General features: G+C 44.6%; 1 protein-coding gene across 3 annotated transcripts in view; it reads left to right on the plus strand.

Moving 5' to 3' along the window:
• The first annotated feature begins 337 nt into the window (after nucleotides 1-337).
• The window catches only part of LOC139545018 (serine/threonine-protein kinase TAO3-like), a 156042-nt gene continuing 142579 nt past the window's right edge, over nucleotides 338-13800 (plus strand). For 2 of the 3 annotated variants that reach the window (XM_071352336.1, XM_071352339.1), the window contains exon 1: nucleotides 338-687. The gene's annotated coding sequence lies outside the window, so the exon portion shown is untranslated. Of the gene's footprint in view, nucleotides 688-845; nucleotides 1185-13800 lie in introns of those variants that run through there. The other variant, XM_071352337.1, reaches the window with a different exon arrangement.

Here is a 13800-nt window from a genome sequence, read left to right on the forward strand (position 1 = left end):
TGAACAATATACATAAAGCCCCAAAAAATAAAGGTGGGTTTTCTCATTTTAAAAAATGCAATTAACCCCATGTTATTTTATTAATGTGGACATGACTGAAACCTAATACAGTCTACCCAAGTATTAATTTTCATTTTTAACATTGATATCCCTAGTTTTTCTATCCCCAAAGGTTGTCTGTTGATGATCCTTTATAGCCGATAACCGATACATTTTTGTTTCTCTCATCCACCTCCTGTCCTCGTCTGCTTTGACTCTGAACTCGATTGTTTCTCCTTGTAAACAGCACATACTAAAACGTCCAATATTGTATAGAGTTAAATGACAATGGTCTTGACAACACGACATCTGATCAGTGCAATGTATTGATCATGATCAATAATCAACGGGCATGATCTAAACAACTGTGACACATACAGTGAATCTCGTTTTTTTTGTTTAAACCATAACATTTATAGACGCCAGAACTAAAGACAACTGCTGCTTGCCAGATAATCTACGAATTTATTTCTGCCTGTCAAACTAGCTGTCAGCGACAAGGGGCCGTGCTCGTGCGGAGGAAAGGAGCGACTCGAGCCCTCATTCAGGAAGTCCTGACCAAACTTCAGAAAGTCAAGTTGTCTCTCGGAGTTGGACTAAATGTTATTGGAAACGTGGGATTCATCAAAAGGAACAAGAACATCACTGGTCAGTTTTTAATTTGGTTTATTTATGATGAAGGTACAAATGTTCATTTTCGCTATTGCTGTCACCCTTTCACGCTTCTAATTTGCTGGCCTTATACACGAGAGACACTTCCGTCATGTCTTCGTTTCCTTTAAGATGAAGTCGAAGTAACCCATGTTACTGTGAAATTATTCATTCGTTGTCAAGATACCAGGCTAATGTAGTTGTATTCTTTATTATGACTCATAACATGATGACTACCAAAGTTGAGACTTGAACGCATTGTTGTTTTAACGTAACAGTCTGTGACTAGATGGGCAGTCAGTGAAGTGCGTAGGGTAGTTGAACTGTGCAAGCCAAATACTTGGTTGGTTACACCTGCTCGCAAAACAATTCTCACGGTCGGTTTCATTGGAAATTGTTTATCATTCATACAGTGCTTTTTAATCGTTGAAAGTATTTCTTGACAAATGAGGAACAGAGGACGTGTTTTAATAAGCACCGACCTGAGCTCATGGGTAAGTGTATTGCGAGCAAATGACAAGCCAGGTTGGTTCATCGCTTGTGTTAAATTATAAACTGAACCTCTCGATAAACAATGAGACATGTTTTTAAAACCTGTATGCAGTTGCTCAAAAGCCTTTCAACTTGGTTTACCTGTCAATTTTGGGAATTGTCATTTTGTTTCAAGAGGTTTTACTTGATAATTGGCGAGTTGTCACTAGACGGCTGGAACTACAATGTAGCTAGCTACTGTCTGGTTGTGCCACAGACTGTTTTTCAGTGGATACATGTTGCGACTGAACGTTTTACAACCAGCTACTTACGGCATCATTTTTTGGACATTCTGCGATGGATGGATTGGCAGACATCGAAAACGATTGCATAGCTCAATGCACATGTTAAAATATGTAAATGACACGACATTTGCTTTAACTGCACAGTAATTGACAGACAGAGATTACATTCTCCCCCGAGTCTAACGTTAGTGCGTCTATTCTTTTTGTGCTCGAAGCAAATGTTGGACTAGTGTACTACACACTGGTTTAACACCATTGACAGCTACCTTTTTAATGTTTTGTTTGATTTGCCGTCTATTGTCATTCATACAATGCTTTCAACGATAGCTATACCACTGATATGCAGATATTTTGTTTCCGTAATCTGCATAAAAGTAAGTGTAGGTTAACATTACGAGCTTGAAATGTCTCATTAAAGGCTGAAATAACAGCCAGTGGAACAGCCTACAACAACCAACCTGACTTCATGATGTCATCCTTTTATGTAGACAGCTTGAATAGGAAGCTAACAGACATGCTTGTAATGAACACATTTCTGCTTGTTCTGAACATGCAATATCTTGCAATTTCCCAAGATATTGCCTGAGCCATATGAAGTCGTTAGCTTCCACATTTAGCATATATTTGGTCTTCACATAGCTCTTGAATATTCTGTATCAGAGTTCTCTGTATAATGTGTACATTCATTTATCTCTCACTATAAACAAATATTTGCCCATTAGCAGCCAGTAGCTTGATTTTAAATAAACAACTTTCATTGCTTAAGCCCATGCTTCCCACATAACCTACAGTAACCTTATCAAGTAGGCCAGCCAGCTCATCAGTAAGTCTCAGGCTTTGAGTGGGAAGTAACTATGAACAGAAAGTTAAACCGTGGCAGTCCGAGGCTACCAGTCCCTTAAGGTTGCCTGCGTTGCCTATCTAGCTGATAATACTGGTGTCTAGGCTAGTTCAGTCTATTTTTTAAAAATGTTTTATTATTGTATGAAGAGGGACAATAGCCTGAAATAGTAGTGTCTGTGTGTGTGACCGAGGTCCAACGGAAGTTGCCCCCCCCCTCTGTTACCTTCACCCAGTTAGTTTAGCTTTTTTGTAGGATATTCAGACTTGACATCCTGTCTTCCTCCCAAATGGAACCCTATTCCCTATATAGTGCACTACTTTTCTATCAGGGCTCTGGACAAAAGTAGTGCACTATATGGAATAGGGTGCCACTTGGGACATTACCCGAGTGTCACTGACATCCTGTGTGTCCGTGATCTGTTGGCGTGTTCAACGGTTGTGGTTTGTGTTTGTGAGTAACCTATGCATGCATGCATGTGTGCATTGCATGTATCCCATAGGCCTTGTCTACATACATGTCTTACATGTTCCTCTGCACGTGTAAAGTCCAATTAAAACTTGATATTTATCCTGCTTGTCTTCCCTGACTGACTCTATATTTACTGCGTAGTTCCTCCTCTGTGAGTCAGCAACGTGTCTGACAGTAATGTGCAACTATATCTCTGCAAGTGTGAGGTGTGTTGATGGATGCGTGGGGTGAGGACACATCAACTGTGCCTGACAAGTGGCTGTCAGGGAGAGGGGGACATTCTGCATCCTATGAACCCTTATCAAAAGTAGTGCAATATAAAGGGAATAGGGTGCCATTTGGGACACAGGAAAGCCCAGGCTCCAGCCCCCTCTCCCAGGCAGGCAGGCCCAGGCTCCAGCCCCCTCTCCCAGGCAGGCAGGCCCAGGATCTAGCCCCCTCTCCCAGGCAGGCAGGCCCAGGCTCCAGCCCCCTCTCCCAGGCAGGCAGGCCCAGGCTCCAGCCCCCTCTCCCAGGCAGGCAGGCCCAGGCTCCAGCCCCCTCTCCCAGGCAGGCAGGCCCAGGCTCCAGCCCCCTCTCCCAGGCAGGCAGGCCCAGGCTCCAGCCCCCTCTCCCAGGCAGGCAGGCCCAGGCTCCAGCCCCCTCTCCCAGGCAGGCCCAGGCTCCAGCCCTCTCTCCTAGGTAGGCAGGCAGGCCCAGGCTCTAGCCCCCTCTCCCAGGCAGGCAGGCCCAGGCTCTAGCCCCCTCTCCCAGGCAGGCAGGCCCAGGCTCCAGCCCCCTCTCCCAGGCAGGCAGGCTCAGGCTCCAGCCCTCTCTTGCAGGCAGGCCCAGGCTCCAGCCCTCTCTTGCAGGCAGGCCCAGGCTCCAGCCCTCTCTTGCAGGCAGGCCCAGGCTCCAGCCCCCTCTCCCAGGCAGGCTCAGGCTCCAGCCCTCTCTTGCAGGCAGGCCCAGGCTCCAGCCCTCTCTTGCAGGCAGGCCCAGGCTCCAGCCCCCTCTCCTGCAACAGAAGTGCTCTCCCAGGCAGGCAGGCCCAACATAGGGGAGGTTTAAACCCTGGCAACAGGCTTAATCACTACACACTGACTGCTCTGTAAAGGGTTTTAGATAATCTGGGTGTGAATAAAGTTTCAGATATGAAGGATAATTGAGAGGGAAAGAGCATTTCCATTACAGCTGTTTTTACTTGTCTCTCTTCTCAAGGACTAGTCTAGGCTCTCTTCTCAAGGACTAGTCTAGGCTCTCTTCTCAAGGACTAGTCTAGGCTCTCTTCTCAAGGACTAGTCTAGGCTCTCTTCTCAAGGACTAGTCTAGGCTCTCTTCTCAAGGACTAGTCTAGGCTATTATGTTTACTACTCACTCTCCTTCAATTCTTCCAAGCAGAGGGAGGAAGATGAGGCCTTAATTAAGGAAGGATTGTGTAATGTCTGTTTCCCCTCAACAATGATCAGTGTTCCATGACACACCTGTACATTCTGTTCTTTGCTCTAAGTCTAAGTACATTAACTCTAAGAACGAGGAAATGTATTAAGATTGGAATTACAGTGAGGAATTACAGTTAGCTCAAAGTATTGGGACAGTGACACTTATTTTATTTAAATTTTGGCTCTTCTCCAGCACTTTGGATTTGAATTGATACAATGTCTGAGGTTAAAGTGCAGACTGTCAGCTTTTATTTGAGGGTGTACTTTCATCCATATCAGATGAACCATTATTAGGGGACCAATAGTATTGGGGCCAATTCACTGATGTGTATTAAAATAGTCACGTTTTGTATTTGGTCCCATATTCATAGCACTCAACGACTACATCTTGGATTAATTTGCTGTTTTTTAAATTATTATTATAAAAATGTTTTGGTTGTGTTTCAGATTATTTTGTTCCCAAATAGAAATGAATGGTAACTAATGTATTGTCATTTTGGAGTCACTTTTTTATTGTAAATAAGAATAGCATATGTTAATAACACTGCTACATTACATTAATGTGGATGCTACCATGATAACGGATAGTCCTGAATGAATCGTGAATAATGATGATTGAGAAAATTAGACGCACAAATATCATACCCCCAAGACATGCTAACCTCTCAACATTACAATAATGGGGGAGGTGAGCATTTTTGGGGGGTATAATATTTTGACTCTAACTTTCTCTCTTATTTATTTCATTCAGATTCATTCAGAATTATCAGTAATCATGGTAGCATCCACATGAATGTAGAATTGTTTAGAAACATATCATATTCTTATTTATAATAAAAGTGACACCAAGATTGTCCCAATACTTTTGGTCGGTTCACCCGATATGGATGAAAATACCCTCAAATTAAAGATGAAAGGCTGCTCTTTGACGTCATGGTATCATTTCAAATCCAAGTATTGGAGTACAGAGCCAAACAACAACATGTCACTGCCCCGGTTCTTTTGTTGCTCACTGTTGAAATGGAGAAACACCACTTACGTCAGGTGTACAATAAGCTTAGAGACGCAGAACATTTTGTCACATGCGCTGAATACAGCTGGTGTAGACTTTACCATGAAACGCTTGCTTACGAGCCTTTCCCAAAGGTGCAGAGTTTCAAAATAGTAACATGAGTAAAATGAATTTGATATTTATACACACACACACACTACCGTTCAAAAGTTGAGTCAGTTAGAAATGTCCTTGTTTTTTTTTTAAAGAAAAGCAAAAAAAAATGTGTCCATTTAAAATAACATTAAATTGATCAGAAATACAGTGTAGACATTGTTACTCTTGTAAATAACTATTGTAGCTGGAAATGGCGGATTTAAAAAAAATATGTTTTTATGGAATATCTACATAGGCGTACAGAGGCCCATTATCAGCAACCATCACACCTGTGTTCCAATGGCACATTGTGTTAGCTAATCCAAGTTGATCATTTTAAAAGGCTAATTGATCATTAGAAAGCCCTTTTGCAAGTATGTTAGCACAGCTGAAAACTATTGTTCTGGTTAAAGAAGCAGTAAAAATTGCCGCCTTTAGACTAGTTGAGTATCTGGAGCTTCAGCATTTGTGGGTTCGATTACAGGCTCAAAATGGCCAGAAACAAAAAACTTTCTTCTGAAACTTGTTAGTCTATTCCATGTGAGAAATTGCCAAGAAACTGAAGATCTCGTACAACGCTGTGTACTACTCCCTTCACAGAACAGCGAAAACTAGCTCTAACCAGAATAGAAAGGGGAGTGGGAGGCCCCAGTCCACAACTGAGCAAGAGGACAAGTACATTAGAGTGTCTAGTTTGAGACAGACGCCTCACAAGTCCTCAACTGGCAGCTTCATTAAATAGTACCCGCAAAACACCAGTCTCAACGTCCACAGTGAAGAGGTGACTCCGGGATGCTGGCCATTTTGAGCCGGTAATCGAACTCAAATGCTTATGCTCCAGATACTCAACTAGTCTAAAGGCCAGTTTTATTGGGGAGCCAGGCCCTGACAGGCCTGCCCACTGGGGAGGCCCGCCCACTGGGGAGCCAGGCCCTGACAGGCCCGCCCACTGGGGAGCCAGGCCCTGACAGGCCCGCCCACTGGGGAGCCAGGCCCTGACAGGCCCGCCCACTGGGGAGCCAGGCCCTGACAGGCCCGCCCACTGGGGAGCCAGGCCCTGACAGGCCCGCCCACTGGGGAGCCAGGCCCTGACAGGCCCGCCCACTGTGGAGCCAGGCCCTGACAGGCCCGCCCACTGGGGGGCCAGGCCCTGACAGGCCCGCCCAATGGGGAGCCAGGCCCTAACAGGCCCACCCAATCAGATTGATGTTTAAACATTGTTGAGGACTATCACATTGTTTTTCATTTTTTCTTACATTTTTTTTGTTGTGATTTTGAGTGAAAATCAGAAGAATTTATAGAAAAACATGATCTTTCCCAAGGGGTGCCTTTCCTTCGCTGGGTGGGCTGTTTGGGGACTTTTGGGGAATTTGAGTCTACCCACCTCTCCAGGCACCACTGCATAGGGCCGATGGAAAGACAGCAGTCACACACGGCATGATGTTAAAGGATAAGCAGTCCATAAACTCAGACATAATAAGCCAGTAGGTCCCAATCATAAGAATAAAAAAACACAAGCATTTCCCAATCAAAATGTACAACTATTACTTCCCATGGCAAAAAAACATGTCAACGTTTTGCACACAAAGTAACCGGTGACTTTAAGTTTAAAGTGGAACTTACAGTGTTTTAACTAGTTTGCAGATATGAAACAGACTATCAATCAAAAATATACAATTCTCAGTTTGCGACAAAACCAACTTAGAGTTTTTAAAAATAGATTATGTTTAACTCAACGTTCCGTGACGTACACTAAGGCATTGTTGGCAGAATAGATGGATGCAGTATAATGCATCATTAATATAATTAACCAATACATTTCTTGGGAGTCCAAAAAATCTGACTATCAGGTTGTAAATCACAGCTGGCCTGGTACATTGTTTGCTGCCTCCATTTGGGCTGCACTGTTTCAATTTAATTCATTCAATATTCTGGACAACGGACAAATGTAACTAATGCTGGAAATGTCAATACAGTAAAACTAGCAAGGGCAATAATCGCAAGTCAGTCATAGCGTGGCTAATAGGCTAACTTTTTTATTTATGTAGCAAGCTAAAAACACGGAGCCCAACGTTAGCTAGCCAACTAGGAGGATGACATGCCATTGGAGGAGTGGGTGAGTGACTGACTTTTCCATCAAATCATTTTTCACTAGCTATACACGGTTGATGTGCATAACTGAGGGAGAGAGAGCCTACCTTTTTCATGGTTGTTTGGTCAATAGGACTGTGAAGTTCCCAAATGTAAGAGGACTCCCGTGGTGTCATATTTACATACATCCATTATGGTGTATTTTCTGGCTTTTGGTGAATGTGTTCTAATGATCTAAAGTCACGATGTTGCTACTTTCTGTAAACACACAGTCCAGTTCAAAGTGAATGATGGAAGGCCCGTGTGGCCAATGGCTTGTTTGTATTAAGGTCTACCGTAGCTCTGATTGGCTATGGCGCACCGGTCTGTGTAGACTCCGTTCCTGGACAAGACAGATGTTTTATTTACTGCAGTGTCTATTAATTGTCCAAACATATGTCTGTTTTCCCACTCTATATTGCTATAGAATTTTCACAAAAGCCTTAGTATACATAATTCCCAAACATTCTAAGAATTTATGTAAACGTGAAAAGTGGTTAAAGTGGTCACTTGTCAGAAAATGATTTTAAAAAATTTCCTTCCTGGGGGTATATATGAACAGATCTTAATAAGATTTCATGTTGCTAAAATTCTGTCAGTTCCACTTTAAGTGCAACAATGTTTCACACAAGTTATTGTCAGAGACAGCTAACAGGAAGCGTGCTGCAATAACACAGTTCCACTCACCAGATGATAATCATTTGAAACTTAACTTCTTGTTGAAAGTTATTCTTCAAGGGAGGAGCTAACAAATTAGCAGCAACATTCTCTTTGATAACACCAAAAACCAACAACAACAAAAATTGCTAGCTAGCTAGACCGTGGGAAAACTACTGCTCGCTATTGCACAGTGACCTGTTGGCCTTCAAGAAGGCAGAAGTTTTTGTAAAAACGGTCCCACCCATTAAGTCAAAATGTGATTGGTTGATTTCACTTTGACTCCAAAATGTTGCCCTAATACAGTTGAATGGCAGATGCCTTTTATCTAGCCAATGGCTGACTTAGCTACTGTAGCTAGATTTATCTCCCCAGAGACCAGCAAAGAAAAATCCTGATTTAACCCTTTTCTTTCCAACAAAAACTGATGAGATTAAATCAGAACATTATTATATTCTAATCATTGTTTTATAAATCCTTATGGTCTTGAATTGGACTTGCATTTGTTTCGGTCTTGACTCGGTCTCGGACCCCTTGTTCCCCTTCCGGTCTTGACTTGGTCTCTGTCTCACCCCATCCTCCCTTCTTGGTCTTGAATCAGACTCGATTTGCTCCGGTCTTGACCTTGAATCGGTCTCACTTTAGGTGGTCTCCAACACAACACTGCTGTATACTCTGTTATCATTAATAAAGTGAAATGTAGATTGGACACCACTTGTTGTCAGGTGTACAATAGGTCCATAGATATAGCTTTCATCATTGAATAGGCCAAAATACTGTACAGGTTTTTTGCCAAAACAAAGGAAACACCACTATAAAGTGTCTGAATTGGGCCACCACAAGCTGCCAGAACAGCTTCAATCAAATGTATTTATAAAACCTTCTTATATCAGCTGATGTCACAAAGTGCTGTACAGAAACCCAGCCTAAAACCCCAAACAGCAAGCAATACATGTGTAGAAACACGGTGGGTAGGAAAAACTCCCTAGAAAGGCCAGAACCTAGGAAGAAACCTAGAGAGGAACCAGGCTATGACGGGTGGCCAGTCCTCTTCTGGCTGTGCCGGGTGGAGATTATAACAGAACATGGCCAAGGTGTTAAAATGTTCATAAATGACCAGCATGGTCAAATAATAATCAGTGGTTGTCGAGGTTGCAACAGGTCAGCACCTCAGGAGTAAATGTCAGTTGGAGTTTCATAGCCGATCATTCAGAGGATCTACAAGTGTGTGGAACAAATGTTGGGTGTTTTGTTGATGGTGGTGGAAAACGCTTTCTCCGGCACCTTTCCAGAATCAATTGACCTTTCACTAAGCCCTGTCCCAGAATTTTGGGTAACCAATTGCACCGCTTCAATAGATAGCAACTGTCGTCGAGTCCGACACTTCGGACAAGGCTACTTTTAGAGCTCATGAAAGCCACTGTAGGCTATGGCAGAACCAGAAACTGGGCATTTTATACATGACCCTAAGCATGATGGGATGTCAAAGTACCTGCTTTCAATATACTTTATATCCCTCATTTACTCAAGTGTTTCCTTTATTCTGGTAGTTACCTGTATATGTATTGTATACTCTCTCTCTCTCTCTTACTAGCTTATGTCTCGCTGACTGTAGTCCTGAAGAGGCTAATTTAAGAGCAGTGAGAAGTCAGCCACTGAGCAGATGAGCGGAGCTAGAAATGCCAGCTTGTAGCCTGAGAAGACCTGGGCCCATGCTAATTAGCACTGATAACATCACTCCAAGGACAGCCTCCATCCTCTCACACACACTCTCTCTGCCTTTCTCCATCTCTCTCTACTAGGGCTGACTCCATTTAGTCGACTGGTCGTTTGTTTGGTCGATAGGCTGTTGGTCGACCGAGATTTCTTTAGTCGAGCGGTAGCAATTATATATATTTATATATCTTTTATTCATGATGTACAAGACACCTGATTTCGTGACTGTCTGAGTGGACTGATCAGTTGTGAAGGCCGTGTGTATGGCACAGTCATCACTCGAAGATGTTTGCTACTGAAATTGTATGTGGTTATATTATGTAAGAAAAATAGGTCAACACAAATAAAAAAATATATTTTATACCGAATGCCTGTTCTCGCCCGTGTGGATAGCGGTTGCTTTCCGCGGTTCTGAAACACATCAGTGCTCTGTTGAATTGGCGTCTTTCCTAGACCATGGTGCTATGTGCATAATACATCCATCATTATAATAAGTCATGTGTTATCATTAGTAGGCTTAGTATAGCAGCCTTATATAAACACCATTGAGTTGTAGGCCAAAGAGCGCATCCTGTTTAGTATTAACACTAACTTACGTAAGCCTATATTTCAATACTTCTATAGGCTACTGTATCAATCATTCATTTGTTCATGTCATCACACAGCATAGGAGTCATTCATGATTTGAAATGCAATCAAGCATTTTAGTTTTAAAATAAAAGATAAAAGCTACCATTGAATAATTAGCGTAAACAATAAATAAACCGTTCCATTTCAAAAGTTGCGTTCACAAATACGACTGTTTTTCGTCTTTGCTGGAAAAACATAACAGACTCTCTGGTACGCTTATATTTATTTAGTGTTTACATTATTCCTTCTTACCTTTTTTTTCTTGATCTCCAGTATTTTCCACAACAACATTTATTCCACACGTCTGATTTCCCCTTTACCTCATGAGCAACCAGTAAACATTCCCCCTTTGTCCAATTTATTTATTTGCTACATCCATTTTGCTGTCACATGTTACGGTGTTCAGAGTTTATTATAACCAATTTATTGATGTGATAGGATATAGATCAGGCACTATTGGTCATGTGTATGCGATGCTTACATGTGTCACGTAAAGAGAGCAAGGGTTGAGGGATTAAGAAGTACTTGTTTTTCCTAAACAAATGAAGGATTTCGGTAACAACTTTTCAGTCAGAAATGGTTGTAACTATGTTGCAGCTTCAGCAACATGGACAGTGCGATACACACTGTTGATGTTCTGTGGTGGTAGCTGCAGAAGGGCACCAAGTTTGGCAGATGACCACATTTTAACACAGCGCAGCAAGTTTGAGCCAGGCCTAGGACATTTTAAATCAATTGTGGTCGGACTCCCTCTAGTCATTTGTGTGCCTTAATTATTTCATCAAACAGTTCACTTAAAGCATCAGACAAGCTCCGTGCATATAGTTGATTTGATTACAACACATAGGATATGTCTGTATATGGAAAAATACACGTTTGAGCATTTTGCCCAATCGATTGGTCGAAAGAACAGACGACTCTTGGTCGACCAATATTGTTTTTAGTCGGGGACAGCCCTACTCTCTACATGTACCTCTAACTCACTCCTCATCTTCTCACTCTCTCTTTCTCTCTCTCTCTCTCTCTCTCTCTCTCTCTCTCTCTCTCTCTCTCTCTCTCTCTCTCTCACCTCTCTCTCTCTCTATCTCTCTCACCTCTATCTCTCTCACACCTCTATCTCTCTCACACCTCTCTCTCACACCTCTCTCTCTCACCTCTCTCTCACCTCTCTCTCTCACCTCTCTCTCTCTCTCACCTCTCTTACTACCTCTACGCTTCCCCTCATCTTGGCTGTTTTTTTTTGTATAATGGCTTCTGCTGTGTTTAGGTGATGCGTCTGAGGGCCAATCATGTGCATGTTTGTCTTTGAGACAAAGGCACGCCATGATGGAATGTCCCAATAGACAGTGAGCCTCATTTATCAACCGTGAGTAGTACACATTTTTGTGTGTCAGTCGTTAGTATAAGAAATTGTACGTATATGTTGATTCATGCAACATTTTAGAGCATGAAGATGAAGCTGTAAAATGACTAGCATACCTTGCCCATAATATGACATCCGGTGTACTTCCTGTATAAGGGCCCTGTTGGTGGCAAGGTCAATCCGTTGCTCTCTCTCCCTGCCAGTGCATTGAAATATCCTCCTCCCCCTCTTCTGGTCCAACACAACGCCCTCCAGCCTCTCAGCTCCTCCCCCTCTTCTTCTGGTCCAACACAACTCCCTCCAGCCTCTGAGCTCTTCCCCCTCTTCTTCTGGTCCAACACAACTCCCTCCAGCCTCTCAGCTCCTCCCCCTCTTCTTCTGGTCCAACACAACTCCCTCCAGCCTCTCAGCTCTTCCCCCTCTTCTTCTGGTCCAACACAACTCCCTCCAGCCTCTCAGCTCCTCCCCCTCTTCTTCTGGTCCAACACAACTCCCTCCAGCCTCTCAGCTCCTCCCCCTCTTCTTCTGGTCCAACACAACTCCCTCCAGCCTCTCAGCTCCTCCCCCTCTTCTTCTGGTCCTGCACTACACAACTCCCTCCAGCCTCTCAACTCCTCCCCCTCTTCTTCTGGTCCTGCACTACACAACTCCCTCCAGCCTCTCAGCTCCTCCCCCTCTTCTTCTGGTCCTGCACTACACAACTCCCTCCAGCCTCTCAGCTCCTCCCCCTCTTCTTCTGGTCCTGCACTACACAACTCCCTCCAGCCTCTCAGCTCCTCCCCCTCTTCTTCTGGTCCTGCACTACACAACTCCCTCCAGCCTCTCAACTCCCCCCCTCTTCTTCTGGTCCAACACAACTCCCTCCAGCCTCTCAGCTCCTCCCCCTCTTCTTCTGGTCCAACACAACTCCCTCCAGCCTCTCAGCTCCTCCCCCTCTTCTTCTGGTCCTGCACTACACAACTCCCTCCAGCCTCTCAACTCCTCCCCCTCTTCTTCTGGTCCAACACAACTCCCTCCAGCCTCTCAGCTCCTCCCCCTCTTCTTCTGGTCCAACACAACTCCCTCCAGCCTCTCAGCTCCTCCCCCTCTTCTTCTGGTCCTGCACTACACAACTCCCTCCAGCCTCTCAGCTCCTCCCCCTCTTCTTCTGGTCCTGCACTACACAACTCCCTCCAGCCTCTCAGCTCCTCCCCCTCTTCTTCTGGTCCTGCACTACACAACTCCCTCCAGCCTCTCAGCTCCTCCCCCTCTTCTTCTGGTCCTGCACTAGACAACTCCCTCCAGCCTCTCAACTCTTCCCCCTCTTCTTCTGGTCCTGCACTACACAACCCCCTCCAGCCTCTCAGCTCTTCCCCCTCTTCTTCTGGTCCTGCACTACACAACTCCCCCCAGCCTCTCAACTCCTCCCCCTCTTCTTCTGGTCCTGCACTAGACAACTCCCTCCAGCCTCTCAGCTCCTCCCCCTCTTCTTCTGGTCCTGCACTACACAACTCCCTCCAGCCTCTCAGCTCCTCCCCCTCTTCTTCTGGTCCTGCACTACACAACTCCCTCCAGCCTCTCAGCTCCTCCCCCTCTTCTTCTGGTCCTGCACTACACAACTCCCTCCAGCCTCTCAGCTCCTCCCCCTCTTCTTCTGGTCCTGCACTACACAACTCCCTCCAGCCTCTCAGCTCCTCCCCCTCTTCTTCTGGTCCAACACAACTCCCTCCAGCCTCTCAGCTCCTCCCCGTCTTCTTCTGGTCCAACACAACTCCCTCTAGCCTCTCAGCTCCTCCCCCTCTTCTTCTGGTCCAACACAACTCCCTCCAGCCTCTCAACTCCTCCCCCTCTTCTTCTGGTCCAACACAACTCCCTCCAGCCTCTCAACTCCTCCCCCTCTTCTTCTGGTCCTACACAACTCCCTCCAGCCTCTCAACTCCTCCCCCTCTTCTTCTGGTCCAACACAACTCCCTCCAGCC

The sequence above is a fragment of the Salvelinus alpinus genome, chromosome 19 (assembly GCF_045679555.1).
Source record: "Salvelinus alpinus chromosome 19, SLU_Salpinus.1, whole genome shotgun sequence".
NCBI classification, from domain to species: domain Eukaryota; kingdom Metazoa; phylum Chordata; class Actinopteri; order Salmoniformes; family Salmonidae; genus Salvelinus; species Salvelinus alpinus.